General features: G+C 35.8%; 1 pseudogene; it reads right to left on the bottom strand.

The window, feature by feature from the left end:
• Window positions 1-6,134: 6,134 nt before the first annotated feature.
• On the bottom strand, window positions 6,135-17,399 carry LOC143584062 (uncharacterized; annotated as a pseudogene).
• Between the last annotated feature and the right edge of the window lie 6,379 nt (window positions 17,400-23,778).

Genomic DNA, 23,778 nt, shown 5'->3' with positions numbered 1-23,778 from the left:
GCCACTGAAGCGTGAGATAGAATTCAAGATAGAATTAGTACCAGGAGCACATCCCATCACGAAAGTACCTTACCGCCTGGCACCGTCCGAGATAAAAGAATTAATGTCCCAACTACAAGAACTCCTCGACAAAGGTTTTATACGACCAAGTGTCTCCCCATGGGGTGTACTAGTGTTGTTTGTTAAAAAGAATGATGGAAGTATGATAATGTGCATAGACTATCGTGAGTTGAACAAGCTTACGATGAAGAATAGATATCTGCTACCACGGATTGCTGATTTTTTTGACCAACAGAAAGGTTCAAGTTGGTTCTCACGAATAGACCTTAGATCAGGCTATCATCAGCTGAAGGTGAAAGAGGCAGACATCCCTAAAACAGCGTTTCTGACGCGGTATGGACACTACGAGTTCCTCATGATGTCGTTCGGTCTAACAAACGCTCCTGCAGCATTTATGGATATGATGAATAGGGTATGTCGGCCGATGTTAGACAAGTCAGTTATCGTTTTCATTGACTATATATTGATTTATTCTAAGAGCGGGCCTGATCATGCTGAGCATCTAAGAGAAGTATTAGAGAAGCAGAAGGAAGAGAAGTTGTATGCTAAGTTTTCGAAGTACGCATTTTGGTTACGTGAAGTGCAGTTTCTAGGTCACGTGATAAATCCAAAAAGGATTACCTTGGACCCAGCTAAGATTGAGGCGATAGTAAATTGGAAGGGAATTATTCGTTTCAGGAAGAGAGGAAAGTTGAGTCCGAGGTACATTGGACTGTTTAAAATTATAGATAGTGTAGGTGAAGTGGCTTATAAGCTGGATCTACCCGAAGAGTTAGAAGGAATTCATTCTACCTTTCATGTTCCCCACTTGAAAAAATGTCTGCTGATGACACGTCACATGTGCCATTAGTAGACAATGAGGTTGATGAATAGTTAAACTATATCGAGCAGCCGGTGGAGATCGTTGACCGCAAGGAGAAGCAGCTTCGTCATAAATTTATCCCTTTGGTCACAATGATATGGTAGCATTGCAAAGGATCGGATTCCACTTGGGAAGTTTAAGATGAGATGCGCAAGTTTTACCCGGGATTTGTTTCAGTAATAGTTAGGTTTCGGGGAGGAAACCTCTTTAAGGAGGGAAGACTTGTAACATCTTGTTTTATCATTTTGGTTAATGAAATAAATATGAGTTACTATGAGTCGGGCTAGTGTTGGGTTAAATAGATATGGGTAATGGACTTGGATTAAAAAGGAAGGAAGTAAAGACCATGGGCTTAAGCCCATGACCCATCATATATAAACCTTAATTTATCCATAATACATTCATTTCAATCATTCCATACACCATCAAAAACAAACACTGAAGTTCTCTCTCTCTTTCTCTCTTTCTCTAACCGAAACCAAGAAGGAAAACTAAACATCGACCCGAGTTAATGATGTTATGATATTATATGGATCCAAACCTGCTAGATCTAGTCGCGAAACGATGAATCGACACCCTCAACCATTAAAGTCACGAGATCCGGATGGAATCGGGTATAAACCAATCAAAAGACTAGCTTAGGGTTCACCCTAGCTCGGATCTGTATCGAACGGGACAAAAAACGGTGAAAAATGGTGTGAAAATACGTTTTTCCGGCCACCGCCCCCGTTTTCCAGCATGGCGATGACGGAAAGGCGGCGCGAGCATTAAGGATGTCAGAGAATGTTTCTGGCATTCTCTGACATAACCCTAATTCGTTAACGGAAGAATAACGAATTAACAAGCAATTCGTTATGCCCATTCCTTTAGAAGAAATAACGAATTAGCAATAGTTCGTCAAGCCATTCGTTAAGGAATTCTTTAACGGAGAACTGACGAATGAACCCTAGTTCATTATAAAAGAAAGTTCGTTAACGGTGAACATAACAGAAGTCAGGTGATTTTCTACCCCATTTCCTTGTTATGTTTCCGGGGATGTATGCATACTCAATGTGAATGTTAAAGCACTTACATTAAATGATAAGTGTATGCTACGATGATTGATGTGATAGTATGTATGAATGTTATGAATGTATGCTTGCTGGTACGTAAACGATCTTCGAATATTGCACGTATCGCCAGGAAAGGTGTGTCTTATATCAGATGCATGAATGATGTATGAATGAGTAAGAATATATATGAACGTATATGATAGAATGTATGTATGAAGAAGCGTAGGAATGGTTGATTAGATAGAACGGACCAGACTCTAATAATATCTGAGATAGAGAAGGACAGGACCAAACCCTAATAATATCTGAGATTAGAAGGAAGGGACCGGACCCTAATAATATCTGAGATAGAGAAGGAAGGGATCAGGCCCTAAAAATATCTGAGATGGTAAAAATAGTTACGTAAGTATTATGAATGTATGAAAGTATGAAAGAAAGAAAGAAAGTATGTATGTACGAATAAAATAAAGGTAACAGGTTAAGTATGTAATATGTATCTATGGATACATATATATATATATATATAAGTATGTGAATGTATTGTATGTTGCCTGATTAACTACATCTCACTCAACGTAGCTAACTTTTAGTATGTACGCAGGTGAGTAGGATGAGACAGCTAGCTTGAAGGGAGACACATGGCAGATGAATAAAGAAGATGGCATCTGAAGACTCAGTTGTTAATGTTTGAACTAAAAGACATGTTTTAAGTTATGTTTTAAAGACAAGCTATAAATGTTTTGTAATGAATGTTGAAGTTATATTAATTCCACGAAAGTTTTAATTCACTCTGATATTTAGAACTGTGTTAATGAGTAAATCCAATGCTAAAGTAGGGCACCGGAATCGGGGCCTTACAGCTTTGGACGCAGTATCGACACTACGACATCCTCGTGATGTCATTCGGTCTAACGAATGCTCCCACAACATTTATGGATATGATGAATAGGATATGTCGGCCGATGTTAGATAAGTTAGTCATCGTTTTCATTGACAATATATTAATTTATTCTAAGAACGAGTCTGACCATGCTGAACATCTTCGTGAAGTATTAGCGAAGCTAAGGAAGAGAAGTTGTATGCTAAGTTTTCAAAGTGCGCATTTTGGTTGCTCGAAGTGCAGTTTTTAGGTCACGTAATTAATCTAGAAGGGATTACTGTGGACCCAGCCAAGATTGAGGCAATAACAAATTAGAAGACTCCACAGAACCCGACTGATATACGCTGCTTCTTAGGGTTGGCTGGTTATTATAGGAGATTCATTGAAGACTTCTCCAAGATAATCGCACCGTTGATCGGAATGACCCAAAAGTATGTAGTATTCAATTGGGGTAAGTTTCAGGAGGAGGCTTTTGAGGAATTGAGGAAAAGACTCACACAAGCTCCAATCCTTGTTCTACCCAACGGTGATGAGGATTCGGTTCTTTGTACTGATGCCTCGCATCGTGGGTTAGGTTGCTTGCTAATGCAACGAGGAAAGGTTATAGTTTATGCGTCTAGACAGTTGAAAGTTCACGAAAGTACCTACCCGACGCATGACTTAGAGTTAGCAGCAGTAGTGCATGCTCTAAAGATATAGAGACACTACCTTTATGGTACTAAGTGTACTATTTACACCGATCATAAGAGTTTGAAGTACTTCTTCGAGTAGAAAGAATTAAACATGAGACACAGGAGACAGTTGGAGTTGATAAAGGACTATGACTGTGATATCAAATACTATCCTAGTAAGGCTAATGTGGTTTCTGACGCGCTAAGCCGTAACAGTGGAGAAGTCATTGCAACGGTGAACTCTTGTAAGTAGATCATCAAATCATATCTCTTTGAACGAATCGTCAAGGTACAGTCTGAGGTACTTGCATCGTGAAGGATCTTTGGGTCATGACTCAAGATGGAGTTTTGAATTTGCATGGGTAGGCCAGAGATATACTTATTGATGGCACATCAAGAGGAGTGACCATATGTTGGATGAGGAGACTTAATTCGTGGAAACGGTCGTTATATGTCACATTTTCACCACCTTCTTGTTTCAAATTTCAAAACTCTTCTTCTAACTTCTGAAGCTCATATTTCAGGCAAAACTTCTTGAGCATGATTTCCTTGAGGTCAACCTATAACAAGGTCATGGCAACCTCAGTCCCAAGAGAGTGCTTTTCACTATTCCCCAAGTGAGGGTGCCCCGTTCAAAGACACTCGAGGCATAGGTGGTCTTTTTATCTTCCGGACATGCACAATGAAGGAACACGCTTTCCATATACTCGAACCATTGGAGAAGGATGGTAGCACCTTGTAACATCCTGCTTTTAATAATAATAAATAAAAGAAAATTTCATTTATTCAATAATGTGTCGCGAATCGGTTTAGAGATTGAATGGGTCTTAGCTCAATGGGCTTAAGGGAGTATAAATACCCTTTAAACCCTAATCCCTTCCATTTTTATCTATCTCTACACCATAGCCTACACCATCAAAAACACACACTAACACTCTCCTATATCCCGAGCCAATATCTGAAGGCGAGAACCCGAGCTTGATAGTGTTAGAGCATCGTAACGAGCCAAAGCCGATATCAAAACTAGCTCGCGTGCGTAAACCGACTGGTTTAAGGTACGTTTATAACGAGAAAGTGTTCATTTATGTTCGGATTCGTTTGGAAATCATAGATCTGTATGACTATGGTGAAAACGAATCAAACGTGATGATCCCTGTTAAAATCCGTTAACATTTGATAGGGTAATTGTTAGTATAAGGAAGTCGTAACATATATCAATCAAATACACCATTTAAACTCGATGTTAGGATGTTTGAATGATTACGGTTTGTAGGCGCTATGAATACGAGCCTACTGATACCAATTTCATGTTGTTTCGTTGAGATTTGAGGTTTAATTTCGAATCTGGTTCGAGTTGACCCGTTTTGTGTTCTTGACAATCTTGACTTTGACCTCTGAGTCAAAGTTTGGATAAGACTGATGCCCATTCGTTATGTTGAACGAATTGCTGGTCATTCGTTACTCACCCATTCGCTATGTTAAGATAACGAATCACGTCATTCGTTACTCACCCATTCGCTATGTTAAGATAACAAATCAAGTCATTCGTTACTCACCCATTCGCTATGTTAAGATAACGAATCAGGTCATTCGTTACTCACCCATCCGCTATATTAAGATAACGTATTAGGTCATTCGTTAGTCACCCATTCGCTATGTTAAGATAAGGAAACAGGTCATTCATTACTCACCCATTCGCTATGATAAGATAACAAATCATGTCATTCGCTATGAGGTACGCTTTTAATGAATGAGGCTTAATCAGAGGCCATTCGTTATAGAAAATGAGTTAATCAATAAAGTATTATTAAAGAATCCTAATGGGAATTTTGTTAAGAACAGTTGATGAATATATTTTTTTCCAAGCTGACCTGGCAGCTTAACTGGCGCTCTACCTCTTTGACACCTCTAGGGGCTGCCGCCCCTAGAACCTCGCTACCAGGGGCGCTTCCCCCGGACCCCCGTTCGTTGAGGGATTACATTAAACTAGAAATACTATATGGATAGTGATAGTTGATTGATACGAGTAATTGTTATACAGTTAGTTGTTCCCAGTTAAAGAAAGCAGTTACCATTAACTCTGAGAGGAACCGAGTTCAGGTGAGTTTCTAGCCCCATTACCTTGTTATATTTTCAAGGTTGTGTGCATACTCGTTGTGATTAGTTAATACACTTACCTTAAGTGGTAAGTGTATGGCCTTCTATGATTTTATGTATGAATTAATGCTTGACGATACATGAACGATTTTCAGATATTGCATGTACCGTCAGGTAACATTGTGATATGTTATTGTTTTACGAATGATGTATGAATGATATATGAAAGTGATGGGAAATATTAAGTGTATGTGTAAAAGTACATAAATTTAAATACTATCAAATGTGCCCGCGCGTTGCCGTGGGTTCGCGCAACTTATCCCTTCGTATTGGTTTGTAATGTTTGGTGTGGTGTGTAATGGGTTATCACATATCACTGCATTCATATTTTAACACCTGCTGCCACAAACATATCAAAGCAGGCCCAAAACAAATTTTGTACGAACTAAACAATTTTTTTTACATATCAAAGCAGAACTAAACAATTTTTTTTACAACAACATTTGAAGCTCTCAAGTTGTTACAAACACACTGTTTATAACATCTTTTAAATATTTGCACCCCAAAACCTCCATTTCTCCAAAATCTAACCCTTTCGACATCTTTACAACCGGCACGTAAACAAAACACTTTTTAGCAAGTTTTGCTCCGGTACTCACCCTCTTCTCCATTTTTGGTACCTACGATTACCAACATCAATACACTTGTTTATTTCACAAAATAACAAATAATAAATATCTCACCATACGAAGCTCGCCACCAAGCCCGAGTTCTCCAATGAACGCCACAGTGCTTGGGATAGGAAACTCAAGAAAAACGGGCCCCACAAACACAACGAATTTAAAACATTTCATATTGAATTTATAAAATATACATACATGCTACATATTGCTGCTGCAACTCAGTTTCGGTTAGAGTAGCCCCGCTAACAACATTCAAGAAGATCGACTTTAATTTACAACCTATATTTAGCTAATAATAATAACAATAATAATAAAAGAAAATTATGAGCCGTTTTCCTTGAAGCGGATTAAAAGAAACTACAACTTACATTTGATTGGAGCTTGAGACCAGCTTGCTTCATAAGAACCTAAATAAAAACAAAATATTAATAAATTTTAATTAAATTTAGAAAAGATTATTTTTAATGATTACTTACAGCAATAATCATATGAGCGCAGCCTGCTTGAACCCCATTCACTTGCCTAGAATGAGAGGATCCAGTTGCACATAGCGCCAGAAAACAAATTCTTTTAAACTTTTAGTTAAATGATTGCTTTTTGTAGAATGACCAGTTTGATTAAACGGGCAGTGCTCCTTTTGACCAGTTTTATCAAGCGAGTCGTGTTTGGGTTGACCTGTCTAACCCTTTTAGTTAACCAGATCAACCGCCGACCTGTTTAGTTTTAACATGTAGACCAATTAATTAACCATTTTTTTGCAAAGTTCTCCAAGACCACCGACCTGTTTAGTTTTAACCACCGACTATATTATCACCCGCCAACCCATTTAACACCTTTAAATGACCATGCTCGGATTACATGAATTTAATGGTGACTTTAATGCGAATAAAAATACGGTTAGCGTTCGGGTTGAGCAATTCAACCAACCAACCCATGACAAACGTGCGGGACACGGTCAACATTTAAAACATAATTCAATAAATTAAACAACAAGCACCTGAATTCCAACGACACACGTGGGGGAACCATCCATAATTACAACAATTTCCAGACCCGCCAAGAATTCTGTATTTGAGCGTTCCTCACTCTAGAAAATCTCACTCAGATTCTTGACAGATTTTAGTCCGCATGGCATCATTTCAAACACACCGAGCTGAAAAATAAAGCAAAGCATAACTAATTCTCAATTACCCAAATATACTTGATTTGATACAAAGAATAAAAGAAAAATACCTCATCAGTGGATCCAAAACGGTTCTTGAATGCACGAAGAAGACGATGAGAGGAATACTGCTTGCATGGTATAATCACAAAATATCGTTATAACAAAAGGCTTATATAGCACTTTTAAAAATATTTCATAGAAACTGTAAAGCAAAAGGGTACCAACTTCCACATATAACACTGCATCAACAATATGCTCCAACACATGCGGTCCAGCTATGTCTCCGGACTTTGTTACATGCCCAATCTGACCCAAATCCAAATATATTTTTCCGTCCAAACTAACAAATTACTAATCAATGAAAGAGTATAAAAGGCTTGTTTTTTATACTCGCCCAAAATAAAGGTCTGTTTTGTTAGCGAAACGAAGCAAAGCAGCTGTACATTCTTTAACCTGTAAATATTTAAAATCCATATCATATCTAACAAAATGGATTTTCCAGAGTTTTATATAAAATTAAACAAAAATCTAACCTAATAGATACCTCACGCGCTATCAGTAACTCCCGCTAAATGAACGATTTGAATAGAATCAATTATTAGAGCACGTGGTGAGAGCGCATGAGCTTTTACCAAAATATCCTGAAATCATAATTAGTAGTTATAAGTTATAACACATGCTCATCAACCCATCAACTAATTTAAAAAATTATGAAACAAAACAAGCAGCCCTATGTCAGTAAGTACTCGAATATAGGAACAACTAATCTGCAGTATGCTTCACCATGCCGTAAAACACACTAAGTTTCAATAGCTTCTAAACAAATCCAACAATCATCTGCAGTTATAATCAATTATTACAACGGACCAGAGCTAGGGATGTAGCATCCTTGACACCTCGAAGCAATTCTTGTATCTGCAAACATAAACATCACACGTGTTACTTTTAAATAATTCTTTTGAAAATAAAAGCATATTAAAAGAAGAAATGCATCAGACTACTTTTAGTCAACCATTTTACACCAAATTTCTATATAATCACTACAAAAAATTGAGCTCATCCCTCAAAAGTGAATTAAAATATCCACTAAATCACAGCAAATACGAATAAAGATTAAAAAAATATATTTTTTTTTCATTTGAGCATCTCATCAAACACCTTTCGTGCAATACACACACTCAAATTAAACCAAAAAAATGAGCTCATCCCTCAAAAGTGAATCAAAATATCCACTAAATCACAGTAAATACAATTAAAGATTGGATAATTTTTTTTTTTCATTTGAGGATTTCATCAAACACCTTCCGTGCAATATACAAACCCAAATTAAACCAAAACATTGAGCTCATCCCTCAAAAGTAAATCAAAATATCAACTAAATCCCACCAAAAAAACTAATTTTTCCCATTGAAGCATTTGATCAAACAGCTTGTGTGCAATAAAAGAACGATGTTATTGACATTTTTATATGATTCCGGTACTGAATATAAAACAAAGAATATACCTGCTGGGTAGAAAGATCCAACCTTGCAAAACCTGCGTTAACAACAATTCCGATAACCTATAGATTGATTGTATTGATCACATAACTATTCAATTAATTAAATCAATGAGGCGATATATATGTAGTTACAATCAATCAATCAACCACTCAATCAATTGAATCATTGAATAGTTGTAATCAATCGAACCAGTTAATCAATTGAAACCGATTGTTGGAGAAGCCCTGACTCACCAGTAGCAATTGCAATCAATTGGAGAGATTGTTGAAACAGTTTATGAATCAGATATTAATCAATCAAGAAACATTGAAAGAGATTGGGGGATATGGAAGGTCGCGATCATTCAGTTCTGTTGTAGCATTCAATTTATGCCGGGTGACATAAACGGATAAGTGAAAATATGGCCGGAGGTCATAAATATAACGGCGTATGTATCTACGAATGAAATATACGTGAATGTATTGTATGCTGCCTGATTAATACGAAGCGTAGCTGATTTTTAGTATGCATGCAGGTAAATAGACTGAGACAGCTGGTTTGAGGAGGAACACAGGGCAGGATCTGAAGAGGCTGACATCTGAAAATTTGTCATAATGATTTGATATTATATTTTATGTTATGTTTTAAAGGAAAATTATGAATGTTTGTAATGGATGGTTGGCCTTTATTGTTATTCTGCGAATGTTTTAATTGACTCTAATATTTAGAACTGTGTTTATGAGTAAATCCAACGCCAAAGTAGGGCACCGGGACCAGGGCCTTACACACCCGCAGGCCCAACTTATTGAGAAGGGATAGCATTTGTGAATTGTTTAAAGTAGCAAACAGTAAGGTTTGGATTCACGGGTGTGTTAGCAATATTTACGGTTTGGAGCTGAGAAATTAGTGTTTGAAGGGCTTCCACGATTCCCTTGACAATACGGGATGACATACCGCAGCTTGAGTTACTAGTGCGGCGGCGACGATTGATATGGCGAGAATACATGCAGCGGAGATAAATTATGAAAAATTTTATGAGTTTCGGGTTAGTGTTGTAAGTATATGGGTTTTGTGTAAAAGTAAATTAACATAAGAGGAAACCTGAATAACTCTAAAATATATTGCGATTGAGATTGTTGATCTTAATAAGTATGATAAAGATACAAAATTTTATAATAAAAAAATAATAAGTAAATGATTTATTAAACATCATGACACAAACTAACATAACTATCAGCTGGTTAGGAGTTCATGAATCACCATGGTTTCTTTTAACAAAAATGAGAAAACAAAATTGATACCCATAAATAAAATCAATAATAAAAACTTAGTTGTTGAATTATCCATGTATCACCATGGCTTTATGTCAACAAAATGATCGAAAACTGATTAAAATCAAAGTTTGGGGCGTTGATGCGAACGCTTGGCGTATCCATGAACCATCAGGGCTTTTCCCACCCATTCATTCAACTGAAACAACATATGGGGTAACCGAGTATAGCCACATATCACCGTGTATTCGGATATAATTTAGGAGTATGATCATCACATAATCACGTTTGATACAATGAGTTTAGTATATTCGTAGACGCTTGGTGTGATATGCTTTGGCCAAATAGGGTTCACACCCTCGCCAAACCCTCCAGGAAAGCAACCGGGTGTCGTGGTTGATTGAGATTTATACGCATTACATTTCCTTAGGCTCGTTAGTCTTGGTGTCAAGGGTTCGGAGACAATATTGTCCCATTTCCGGTTTCTACATATCCATCACACGAATCATCCTCGAGAAGAAGGGAGTAAAAAAATTATGGGAATTTTTAAGGATTTTTATAATTTAAAATAACATATAGGGTTTTGAAAATGATTTTGAGAGTGAGGCATAACCTCGGAATTGTGAATGATTTTTTGTGTGTACAATAATATGAATAAATATATTTAAATTAATTAAGCTATGAACAAAAACTTTAAACAAATATGGTACATGTATAATAACACGTATAGGGACCCTAATTATGCTACTATGTCGTTACGTCTAACCACCTATCTTATAGCCTTCGGATCTGATACTAATCTATCACACCCCAACCTACGACAAAACATGTCGGGGCGTGACATAATTTGTATCATAGCTCAAAGACACTAAAATAATAATTGTCAATATCTAAATTTATTTATTCACAACAATCGTACACAAATAATTCAAATAAGAAAAATAATACAACATTTAAACTTTTATAATTTTTAGCCTAAACTACAAACTAAGTTCTTCACTTCAGTTCACTTCATATAACAACCTGCATTATGCGTAAAAATAATTTGTCAAAAACACATGTTGAGCGATTAACCACAGTTAAGTATGAATATATTAATAATGAGATATAAACAATACATTGTGTATGTTAATAGCAATCAATTAATATAAACAAGTATATGTGTCATTTTGATCACGCCACTAGATTACAGACATGCCTACTTGGGCGAATTCGCAACCAATAAACAACATAAAATAAAAGTGTCGTTTCCCCTCGAAGCAAATGGTGTCAAGTTACTCCGGCGGCGTATGGTCATACTATAAGGATGAGATTCCAACCAACCATAAAAACAGTAAACACATAATCATATAGCAATCAACAATTAATCGAGCAATATCCCAATCACGCAAACAATGGAATTATGTTTGTATATAATAGGGTGTTAATATTAGTTTAATACACATAATTCCCCAAAAAATAAAGAAAACGAAGATTTGATTACTCACATTAAAGATAAGGTAGGCGGTGAAGTAATGACGGTAACAGAAAGACGATTAAAGCGAACACTTAAATTAGTCCTTTGAGGAGTCTTGAAGAATTATCCTAATTTTAAATTTTAATTAAATAAACAATCTAACGACATGAATTGAACAAGATATGAAAAGTAAGGGTCTATAACGGATTTGGGATCGCTAACATTTAAATATATTTTACTTTACTTTATAACTTGAATAAAAATGTAATCAATTTATATATTTTTACAAGTTACATATAGATTTGTAAACAATAAAACGCTTAATTCTAATATTACAGTTATATTCGTAAATTGAACGAAAACTAGTTTTGAAGCCTAGCGGTGATCGTTTGTTTAGACGAGTAAAAACTATATATTTTTAGTTTAATTGCATTAAATATTAACTAAGGTTTTTAATCATAAATTTATATATATATACACACACATACGGAAAACGTTTAACGAAAATTAACTTTTGAGTGCTTAATTGGGTTCGGTCCGTTTAATGGTTAAAATAATATTAGTTATATGTATAGTAGTGGTGGTGGTGGTGGTGGTGGTGGTGGTGGTGGTGATGATGATGATGATAATAATAATAATAATAATAATAATAATAATAATAATGTATAAATAAAAAAAATGAAATGAAAAAATATGGGTCCGGGGGTTCGAACCCGCCCACCTGGCATGGTAGTGAGCCTTATCCAAATTTGCACTAGCTAGGGCTGTCACTTTTACCCGAAACCCAACCCGAAAAACCCGAACCCGAACTAACCCGACTCGAAGAACCCGAACCCAAGAAAAGACTAACCGGAACCCGAACCGAAGTAATTCGGGTTGGTTCTCGGGCTTGATTTAGAAGATTTGGGTCAACACGAAAAACCCGAATAAACTTTTAGTTTTGAAATTAAATATATTTTTATGTATAATAGGCCAAGTCTTAGTCACTAAAGTTATCATAATCTGGCTCTAATCGACTGTTGTCATTCTAACTATTATGGATCGATTGTTTATTAATAATTAATGAATTCCGTTTATTACTAATAGCAACCATAATCGAACAACCAGCTCACGCCCGACTGAATACAATTATGGTTCGAGTTAGTTTTACTCTTCTTTTAAATTTTTTTATTAAGTTAGGTTAATTTATTATTTGATTATATGTGTTATAAGCAAAGAAGAATATTTTTTTTTTAATTTTAGCATTATAGTTTTTTAAAAAATTTTGGTTTTGTGTTTTTTTCTAGGATACACGAAACCCGATTAACCCAACCCGAAAAAACCCGAACCTGATAAACCCGTGAGAGATTTGGGTCGGGTTTCGGGTCAATAATTAAAACTTTGAAACCCGAATAATCCGACCCGAAAAACCCAAAACCCGAAAAACAAACCCGAAGAACACCCCTAGCACTAGCCACTTGGGCTGGTATCTCACATGTGAAAATGACATAAAGAAAAATCTATAATCATACTTTCAAATTAACCACTTCGTTTATAAACCCAAATATACGAGAAATCCCAAACTGAAACCCGATTACCCTCTGTCAATCGAAAACTGACAGAGGGTTTTCATTAAACAATTAAATCCAAGTCTAATGCATAATATAATTACCGATTATGATTATGAGTCGAATGAGAAACCGAGTGTTAGGGTTAACAACCAAGAACTTCAATCAAAACAAAATTATAACTGCTTCTTAATTGCAATTGTTTTAAGGATTGGATTCAGAATGTTATAGGGAGCGTACAGGTCAATTTAATCGCATTATAAACACGTATTTATATGTGAATTAGATAAAGATTGGCCACGGATTTGATACTAGAATATCATAGTCTATTAGCTGTAAAATTAACATAGTTAGTTTTTTAATTAGAGGCGTAAATGATCCTTTGACGAATGGATGTGATCATATCCGTGATCTCCGGCTTGATTTGAGGTTTGATAATGAAGATTGAGGGGTGTCTTGTCGTCGAGGTAAGGAAGAACAAAGTATAAAATGTATAATACTTTAAAACAAATTGCAAATTGGTCCCTAGTGTTTAGTTTGTTAATCAACATAGGGAAGAACATTGTTTAGGGTAGTTTTTGCAATAGCGCGATAACTATAATATTCTATAAGATAACGAAACTATTTCGAACGACGTGTATTGAACTAAATTATCAAAGACTAACTAAAATAATAAATTTATTGATTGGATTAAATAACAGCAGTCTGAATAAAAACTGGATAACATAAAAAAATTAACGGGTCGGGTTTTCAGGTCCAGAAATTGACGAATGTTACATCTTCCATATCCAATTGAGAGCTCAACCTGCTAGAGAATAAACATGCATTCGGTGAACTCTCTAGAATCGCAATGGGTTAGCGAAAATTTAATCTGTTGCCAATACTAAATGGGGGTGACATCTTGATCAGAACAAGATTGTAGTAAACATCCTTTATCTCATGCGTTCATGAACAAGTTGAGAAGTAAGAACTCAAGGGCATTTGGCTGGTCCACATGTCAAGCCAAAAGTGATTTTTTGTTTCCCTAGACTTTTTACACATTATACGTTTTTGTGTGCCAATTTTATATCCAAACTATAAATTTTAGATATCCCATTGTCTTAAAACTTATAAATTTACCCATTTTTACTAATACTTAGCCATTACAGATCTTCCCATTTTTGTTATTAAAATTTAAAGAAACTAAAAATATACCTATTTATAACTATTTTGTGCTTTTTCAGTTTTTGTTAATTGATCTTTTCTTACGTTTTTACCTTCCCCCCCCCCCCCCCCCCCCGACAATCACCAAATTGTAAGAAAACAACGATACCAAAAAATCAAACGAAAAACAATCACTAATAATCGAGTAACCATCTTTAAAACTCAAAATACAAATGCAACGGTTTTGACCAATAACAATACAAAAAAGTCAATTGCTCAACTTTGACCAATTACTTTCACGAGCTTTTGTACTTTTACCGTCCCTTTTACTTGATGGTTGTTGTTGATAATAATCTTGAGATGTCGTGCTGGATTTAAGCATGTCTTTTCAATGGTGTGCATACCATAAACACTCATGGCTCGTCATTTTGTTCTATTTGTTCTTGGTCTTCCATATAAACGTTTAATAGGAGGTGGTATATCTTCTCCTTGGTATCTATGTACACCAACTGATCCTGTGTAGCCATCGGAGCAACTTGTAGAGCACAATTTATTCATAAACCATAAGTTCATGTTGCTTTAATAAACTATAGTTTCCTACTGCTATATAAAACTAATTATAGGCTAAATTAAATCAAGGACGTGATAAATGCATAGACAAATAAAAGAATCAACACTCTAAATAAAAATTAAAAACTATTTTTAGTACCATATTACATGAATTCTATTACTTAGTTTCATTGCTTAGTATTTCAGAAGTTCAATACTTCAATTCAATGATTTGTTGCTAAAAATAGTCGTGGCAGGCCAACTAATGCCTAGAATGAGATATTTGAAAATTTCTGCTACTTGATTCATCATCCATCAGCAAGAAACATTAATGCATAACCAATTACCAAATTCTTTTACCACACCGCACCTGAACACACAACCACAAACAATGATCAGGTGCATTGCTTTCACTAATTGAACCTGAACACAATGAACACGCAACGGCACCGATGAGAAAAAATCCAGTGACGGACCTAAAATATTTTTTCATGGGGGCCGGAAATTTTAAGGGTCGTATATATATTGCAACATAATAATTTTTTCGGTCCTTTGGGTTGGATCGGATCGGGTTATTAAAAAGAAGATAGACAAACTAAATTGTATTTTATTAACAAAATTATATCAAATGTTATTACAAATGCATAATGAGAATCTAATATATCTAAAGTTGTATTCTACCATTGATTAGACCAGTTAGACCTATACACTAGACTAACTTTGTATTTTGCTTAAAACTTTTATGATACGAAGAACAATAAATATGACTATGGTTGTTGACTTCATAGTGTTGGAAAAACGACCACCTAGCCACGAACGATAAACAAAATTGCGGAATTAATCTTCATTTGGCTAAACTTTTTCCCAATCCGATGAATCAACAAGGATGCAAACAAATAGGGTATACTAAAAGTAAATAGGACACAATAATTTTAGCGTGGAAAACCTCTCAAGACGACAGTAAAAACCACGGGATCACTAGAGCCGCTTCAAATCCACTAACACCAATAATAGCAAATACGAAGTTCTCTAGGTAAAACTAGAGGCATACAAAAATTAACATATACTTAGTACAAACTATCATAAAGTATATGGAATCAAACTACAAAAGAATACGAGTAAGAGATATCACCAACGAGAGAATGAATCGATCTCTGGCACGTCTGTTATCTTCACAAAACACCAGAGGAATAAAACACCAAAACTTACTTTGTCTTTGTCTCTGATGTATTCGGCAGTAGCAAAGAACAAGCACACCAAAAACCTCATGTGCTTTCGGTAGAATTATGATTGTGCACACAAACAAAAAAACCTTTATACTTTGATTTGTATCTTGAAGCCCACGTAAATGGGTTGTGCACACAAGGCCCAAATCAAAAGCTGATTTGTGTGTGAGTCAATGAGTGTATGATCTGCTCATCCGTAAAAACATATATTCTTTTCATCTTTTTTTTTCTTTTCTTTTTCTATTAATAATAATAATAATAATAATAATTATTATTATTATTATTATTATAAAACCCATGTAGGATAAATATTTGTTGGGTTTTCTCATGGGCAAAAATACCCCCAACAAATCTCCCCCTTTTTGTTTATGAGAAAGAACTCACCACCCCGGCGAGCGAGCAACATATCTTTAGTTTCTTTCTTGCCAAAGCTTTGGTCAACATATCGGAACAATTATCATCAGTGTGAACTTTATCAAGTTCAAACAACTTGTCTTCAATAGCATCTCTAATCCAATAATACCTCACATCAATATGTTTTGTTCTCTTATGAAACATAGAATTTTTAGCAAGGTGAATAGCACTTTGATTATCACAAAGAACCACGTAGCAATGTTGTATAAAGCCAAGCTCTTGCATAAATCTACTCAACCACAATAATTCTTTGCATGCTTCTGTTGTTGTCATATACTCAGCCTCGGTAATAGACAAAGCAACACACTTTTGCAGTCTCGACTGCCATGACACAGCCCCCCTGCAAATAAAATCAAATATCCAGAAGTGGATTTCGTGTTGTCCTTATTTCCTGCCATATCAGAATCTGTGTAACCAACAAGCAACGGCTCCACATTTCTAAATGTTATACCCAATTTGGAAGTACCCCGTAGATGTCAAAGGATCCACTTAACTGCTTTCCAATGCTTCTTACCCGGATTTGACAAGAACCGACTAACAACACCTACTGCATGGGCAATATCAGGCCATGTACATAACATAGCATGCATCAAGCTTCCAACCGCTGATGCATATGGAACACCATCCATCTCTTCAATCTCTCTCTTAGAAGTAGGGCAATCTTTTTCAGTTAACTTAAAGTTGGGAGTAAGAGGTGTACTAACCACATTAACTTTAGGCATCTTGAATCTGTTAAGCACATTTTCAATGTATTGCTCTTGTGACATGTGCAACTTCTTTGATGCTCTATCTCTGGTAATCTGAATGCCAAGAATATTCTTAGCTGGCCCCAAATCTTTCATAGAAAACTACCTGCTTAATTTTTTCTTCAGTTGGACAATTCTTTCTGCATTCTTTCCAACAATTAACATATCATCAATATAAAGCAATAAAATGATGAAATCATCATCACCAAACCTCTTAATAAAACACAGTGATCAGACACAGTCTTTCGGTAGCCTTACTTCCCCATAACTGACTCAAATTTCTTGTACCACTGTCTCGGTTCTTGCTTCAACCCATAAAGACTTTTATGAAGTTTACAAACATAATCTTCTTTACCTTTAACCTATAACCTTAACGTTGCTCCATATAGATTTATTTATCCATATCACCATGAAGGAATGTTGTCTTGACATCCATTTGCTCAAACTCAAGATCAAAACTAGCAGCTACACCAAGGATCACTCTGATGAAACTCATCTTCACAACTAGAGAGAAAATCTCATCAAAACCAGTACCCTTTCTTTGACTGAACCCTTTGACCACCAATCTTGCCTTATACCTAGGCCGTGAGGTATGTTCTTCAGTCTTAAATTTGTAGACCCACTTGTTTTTCAAAGCTCTTTTGCCCTTAGGCAACTTCACCAACTCAAAGGTATTGTTCTTATACAAGGAATTCATCTCATCTTGCATGGCTTCAACCCACTCTCTTTTAGGCTAATCTTCCATGGCCTATTTGTAATACTCGGGCTCTTCCCCATCAATGAGTAAGGCGTACTCACCAGCCGAATAACGAGTAGAAGGTTGACGGTCTCTTGTAGACCGCCTTAGTGGGACAAATGCAGGCATATTTACTGGTAACTCGGGATGAATATCCTCGTCCAACTCTACCTGCTCTTGATTATCAACATTATCGGCACCATGTTGTTCGTCATTTTGATTATCATCTTCGTGATGTGATTTAGTATGCTGAGTAGGAGTAGGATCCAAATCAATGAGATCATCAGTGTATTGAGGAACTACCTGTGTTTTCTCAATATCTTTCAAACTCTGATCTTCCACAAACACAACATCATGACTTCTTACAAGCTTCTTTAAAATCGGATCATATAACATGTATCCAATCTCATCTTGCACATAACCAAGGAATATACACTGTTTGGACTTCACATGAAGCTTTGAATATTCATCTTTGGGAATATGCACAAATGCTTTGCATCCAAAGACCCGCAAATGACGATGCGAAACATCTTTGCCACTCCAAACCCTGTATGGAACATCATTATGCATAGGAATACAAAGAGTAAGATTAATAACATGTACCGTTGTATTTAAAGCTTCTCCCCAAAAGGAATTAGGCAATTTTGCATGTGAGAGCAAACACTTAAACCTTTCAACCAAAGTTCTGATCATCCATTCTGCTAAACCATTCACGTGTGGTGTCTTAGAAGGTGGCCTTTGGTGTCGTATACCTTTCTCTCTACAATAAGCATTAAAAGGACCAATGTATTCACCTCCATTATCTGTACAAATACACTTGAGCTTCTTCCCAGTCTGTCCCTCAACTAAGGCATGAAACTTCTTAACACATTAAATACTTGATCTTTAGACTTTAAAGTATAAACCCATACCTTCCTCGAATGATCGTCTATAAATGTGAAAAAATATAAGCAGCCCCCAAGTGTTCTAGTCTTCATAGGACCACATACGTCTAAATGCACCAAGTCAAGTATACTTTCTTTTCTATGAAACGGATGCCTATGAAAAGAAACTCTCTTTTGCTTACCATTCATACAATGAGAACACTTCTTCAAATGAACATCTTTCACACCGTACAAGGCATCTTTCTTCAATAAAATATACATCCTTTTTTCACTCATGTGAGCAAGTCTCTTATGTCACATATTAGTCACATCAGAATTCGTCAATGAATTAATCGAGTCTCTAGAAATATTTGGATGTGCCATGTATAACTTTGAAGTTCTTTCACCTCTTGCCACGATCAACGAACCACAAGTGAGTTTCCAAATTCCACCACCAAAGGTACTGTGGAAACCATCATCATCTAATGTGTCTGCCAAGATCAAATTAAGTCTAATATCCGAAACATGTTTCACATTGTGTAAAACCAAATCCATCCCAGTATCAAACTTCAAGCAAACATCCCCAACAACAACGATCTTTGATAGCCCATTATTACCCATCTTGACATTCCCAAAATCACCATGAGTATAAGACGAATAAAAATCCCTTTGTGATGTCACATGACAAGTAGCACCGCTGTCAACAATCCAACTTGAATCATCACGTGCAATGTTTACCCTATCATAATCACAACAAATATGAAACTCTTCGGTGGTAGTGTTAGTTTCAGAAGTACCTTCATCACCGTTATCTTTCTTGTAGTTGTTCTTTTTATTGTTGTAATAGCCTTCTTGTTCTCCTTTTTCAGTTGTCTGCAATATTTTATTGTGTGCTCTTTTCTACCATAACAATGGCACTCATAATTTTCAAACTTCCCTCTAGACTTACTGCGGTGCTTTGCTTTATTACTCGGACCTCTACTATGGCTTCTACCCCTACTTTCGGTAACCAAGGCATCTGAATGTGAAGAGGAACCTTGTGACTTTCTTCTCATCTCTTCATTTATAATACTACCTTTTGCCAATTCCATAGTAAAAATACTGTTTGCTGTGGAGTTGGACAACGATGTCCTAAAAGTCTCCCAAGAATCCGGTAACGTACCAAGAAGCCACAAACCTTGTATCTCATATTCAAACTTAATACCAATACCTGCAAGCTGATTAATAACACCCTGAAAACATTCAAATGATCATTAGCAGGAGTTCTATCATGGTATTTCAAGTTTATCAGTTGTTTATTCAAGAACAACTTATTGTTCCCGGTCTTCCGAGCATACAACTCTTCAAGCTTGGTCCATAGAATACGAGCATGACTCTCCCCACTAATATGGTTCAAAACATTATCATCAACCCATTTCCGAATATACCCACAAACCTTTATATGCAAAATATTCCACTCTTCAACAGTTTTATCTTCAGATTTATCGGTACTAAAAACAGGCAAATAATAATCCTTCACGTAAAGAAGGTCTTCCATCTTGCCTTTCCAACATGATAATTAGAAGCATTCAAATTCATCATCCAACATGTATTAGCTTCCATCGTTCAAACAAGTCTTAGCCCAAGAACAAGAGCCAAAGCTCTGATACCACTCTGTTGGGAAAAACGACCACCTAGCCACGAATGATAATAAAAAATTGCGGAATTAATCATCGTTTGGCTAAACTTTTTCCCGAACCGAATGAACCAATGAGGATGCAAACAAATAGGGTATACTAAAAGTAAATATGACACAATAATTTTAGCGTGGAAAACCTCTCAAAACGAGAGTAAAAATCACGGGACTACTAGAGCCGCTTCAAATCTACTATCACCAATAACAGCAATACAAAGTTTCTTCTCTAGGTAAAACTAGAGGCATACACAAATCAAATATACTTGGTACAAACTAACATCAAGTATATGGAATCAAACTACAAAAGAATACTAGTAAGAGGTATCACCAACGAGAGAATGAATTGATCTCGGGCACGTCTCTTATCTTCACAAAACACCAGAGGAATAAAACACCAAAACTTACTTTCTCTTTGTCTCTGATGTATTCGGCTAGTAGCAAAGAAAAACCATACCAAAAACCTTGTGTGCTTTCGGCAGAATTATGTTTGTGCACACAAACAAAAAAAAACCTTTATACTTTTATTTGTGTCTTGAAGCCCACGTAAAGGGGCTGTGCACACAAGGCGCAAACCAAAAGCTGATTTGCGTGATGAGTGTATGATCTGCTCATCCGTAAAAACTTATATTCTTTTCATTTTCTTTTTTTTTCTTTTCTTTTTCTATTAATAATAATAATATTAAAAACTTATGTAGGATAAATATTTGTTAGGTTTTCTCATGGCAAAAATACCCAACACATAGACGTATAACAGTATAAAAACAAAACTTTAAGGGGCGGCTACCACCCACCAACACAAGTAGGTCCGTCCCAGAAAAAATCGCAAGTTAGGTTTAGGTTTTAGGTTATATGAATTGGGGAGAATCAAGAATTAGAACGTAGTTGTTGGTTCAGGCCCCTAATGAACACACACAACACTCGTATTTATATGTAAATATGGAATGAAGAAAGCACACAAAGAGTGAAAATCTTGATGTACTATATTGATAATAGAAGGTACATTATAAACTAAAACAAAGATGGCTATTTATATGCTTTTTCAGATACAACGTGGAAACAAAATATTAATAAAATGCCTAAATCTTTCTCCTAAAGAACCGGACTTAGATGACTAAATCATCCAAACGTGCACTTGCTATTTGTAAAACACCAACCACTTAATCCATTATTAACAACACGTGCAGCTCCTACTCTTTTGGTTAACCAAAACCATGTACGATTATCCATAAACATCACCCATGACCTGATAACGTGCTAACCCACGAACGTAAACGAACCCGATTAACACAATAGTAGTATCTTCTTCTAAGTTTAAAAGGATAATTTTTGTTACAATTTGTAATTTTATAAAAGAAGGGGATTTATGTAAGTTAATTTATGGTTATCGATTACTGAGAGACTATGTATCCATCCTAGGTAATAATATTATTGTAGTGAAATGGTTAGGTGTGTGTGCACGTAATCCTCCGGTATAAACGATTGTTTCCTTCGTTACTACACAATTTTTGGATTAGCCCTTTTCCTTCATTTTGTGATTTCTTATGTTCTCAATCTTTACTTAAGGGAACCGGGCTGAGGCATGAGAGAACTGAAATGACTTTTGAAGTAAAATATGTGCTAGGGTATTATGATTGGTTTAGACTTTAATTGTAAGAATTTTTCTTATTAGACTTTTGGTTGCTTCAACTGAATCTTTAATATGCCTCTGATATATTGTATTCTGTTTAGGGTGCTACAGAACTTACGAACCGTATTCATCTTGAAATCCTCTTCACCTTCCAGAAATCATATCCATTTCACCATTTGTCTCAATTGGTGGACAACATTGACAAGTTTTGCTTTGGCGAGTTGAATTGTTTGACCTGCACATCCTTTTTTTATTTGTGTAAGAAGCATTAATTCATACACAGTTAAACATGTCAAACCGGTTCACATGTGATAAACAAGTTGTAAACATGTTAATTAGTTGCCTTTGTTAAAATGGGTCAAAACGGGTTAGCGGGTTACCATGCTAAATCAAGCATAACCCGAACACGAGTTGTTTAAATAAGCATGACACGTTTATTAAACGGGCTAAATATGACAACCTAAAACCTTTATAACTTTCGTGTCAAGTTTCATGTTATGTTAGAATTTTCAACACAAGGTATAGTTAGTTACGCATATCAAGTACAAATATACTAGCATACGACACAATTCAATAAATCATGTAACATAAGATATAAGAGCATTCACAGGAGCCTCTCCATCCTCATACTTGTAATTTCATTAAAAATCGCAATACCCTAAATTTGTCTCTTTTAAAAGAACACCCACATCTCATCCCCGTATCTATCCCCTATTCAGTTAAATAAAATTTATTTATTCTATCTTTATTACCTTTTCTGTTTTCTTAACTCTACGTACAGTCACTTTTAAAAAATATAATACACAACTATATGGGGGTGTATAGTATAACCCCAAATTTGAGTGTTTGATATAGGATCCCACATAATTTGGGGGATGAGAAATGGGGATTGGGTTGCTGATGTAGAACTAAGAATACATGTTTTTAATAATTTTCCCTAAAATTTGGGTATGAGGATAGCAATGGAGTGTCTGCTCTGATTGCTATTAAGATAGCATATATGAAAATACAAGCCTTTTAAACATTTAACAATGAATACAATCAAATAACTACTATCTTATGAATAATAGTCTAATTGAAAAATGGTGGTGGCTTCTAAGAACTGAGGAAAACTAGTTTTATGGTAGAGTAATAAAAGTGATCTTTTAGACTCCAAGAACATGCAACTACAATTTGGATCTTCATAATTTCATGCGTGTACTTGCGGGGAATGGGGGCAAATCTGCATCTAGATTGGTGTGTGGCTATGCTCGTTTCCACTAGAAACCAAATTCCCACGCCTGTTCGCAATAGTTAGACACAAAGGCGTACTGTTCGGTAGCTGATTATGTTAATAGGGTTGGCTACACGATTGTGTGGGATTGGAGCTGGTCTAGACTTCCAAGCAGTTTGGAGGAGATAAATGAGCTACATGAATGTCACAGTTTAATCACATAAGTTTGTATCACCAAAAATGAAGACGTGTGGGTTGGGTCATTTGATACCGATGGACTTTTTTTCTGTAAAGTCGGCTAGAAGGTTGTTGGAAAATCAATCATCAGTGAATGTGCCTTTCCCGTATGAATGGATTAACT

The sequence above is a fragment of the Bidens hawaiensis genome, unplaced genomic scaffold, assembly GCF_021521415.1.
Source record: "Bidens hawaiensis isolate Kalapana, Puna unplaced genomic scaffold, B.hawaiensis_p1.1 tig00032784_1, whole genome shotgun sequence".
Taxonomy (NCBI): Eukaryota; Viridiplantae; Streptophyta; class Magnoliopsida; order Asterales; family Asteraceae; genus Bidens; species Bidens hawaiensis.
Note: the sequence above shows the minus strand (reverse complement) of the source record. Positions and strands in the feature narration are given on the sequence as shown.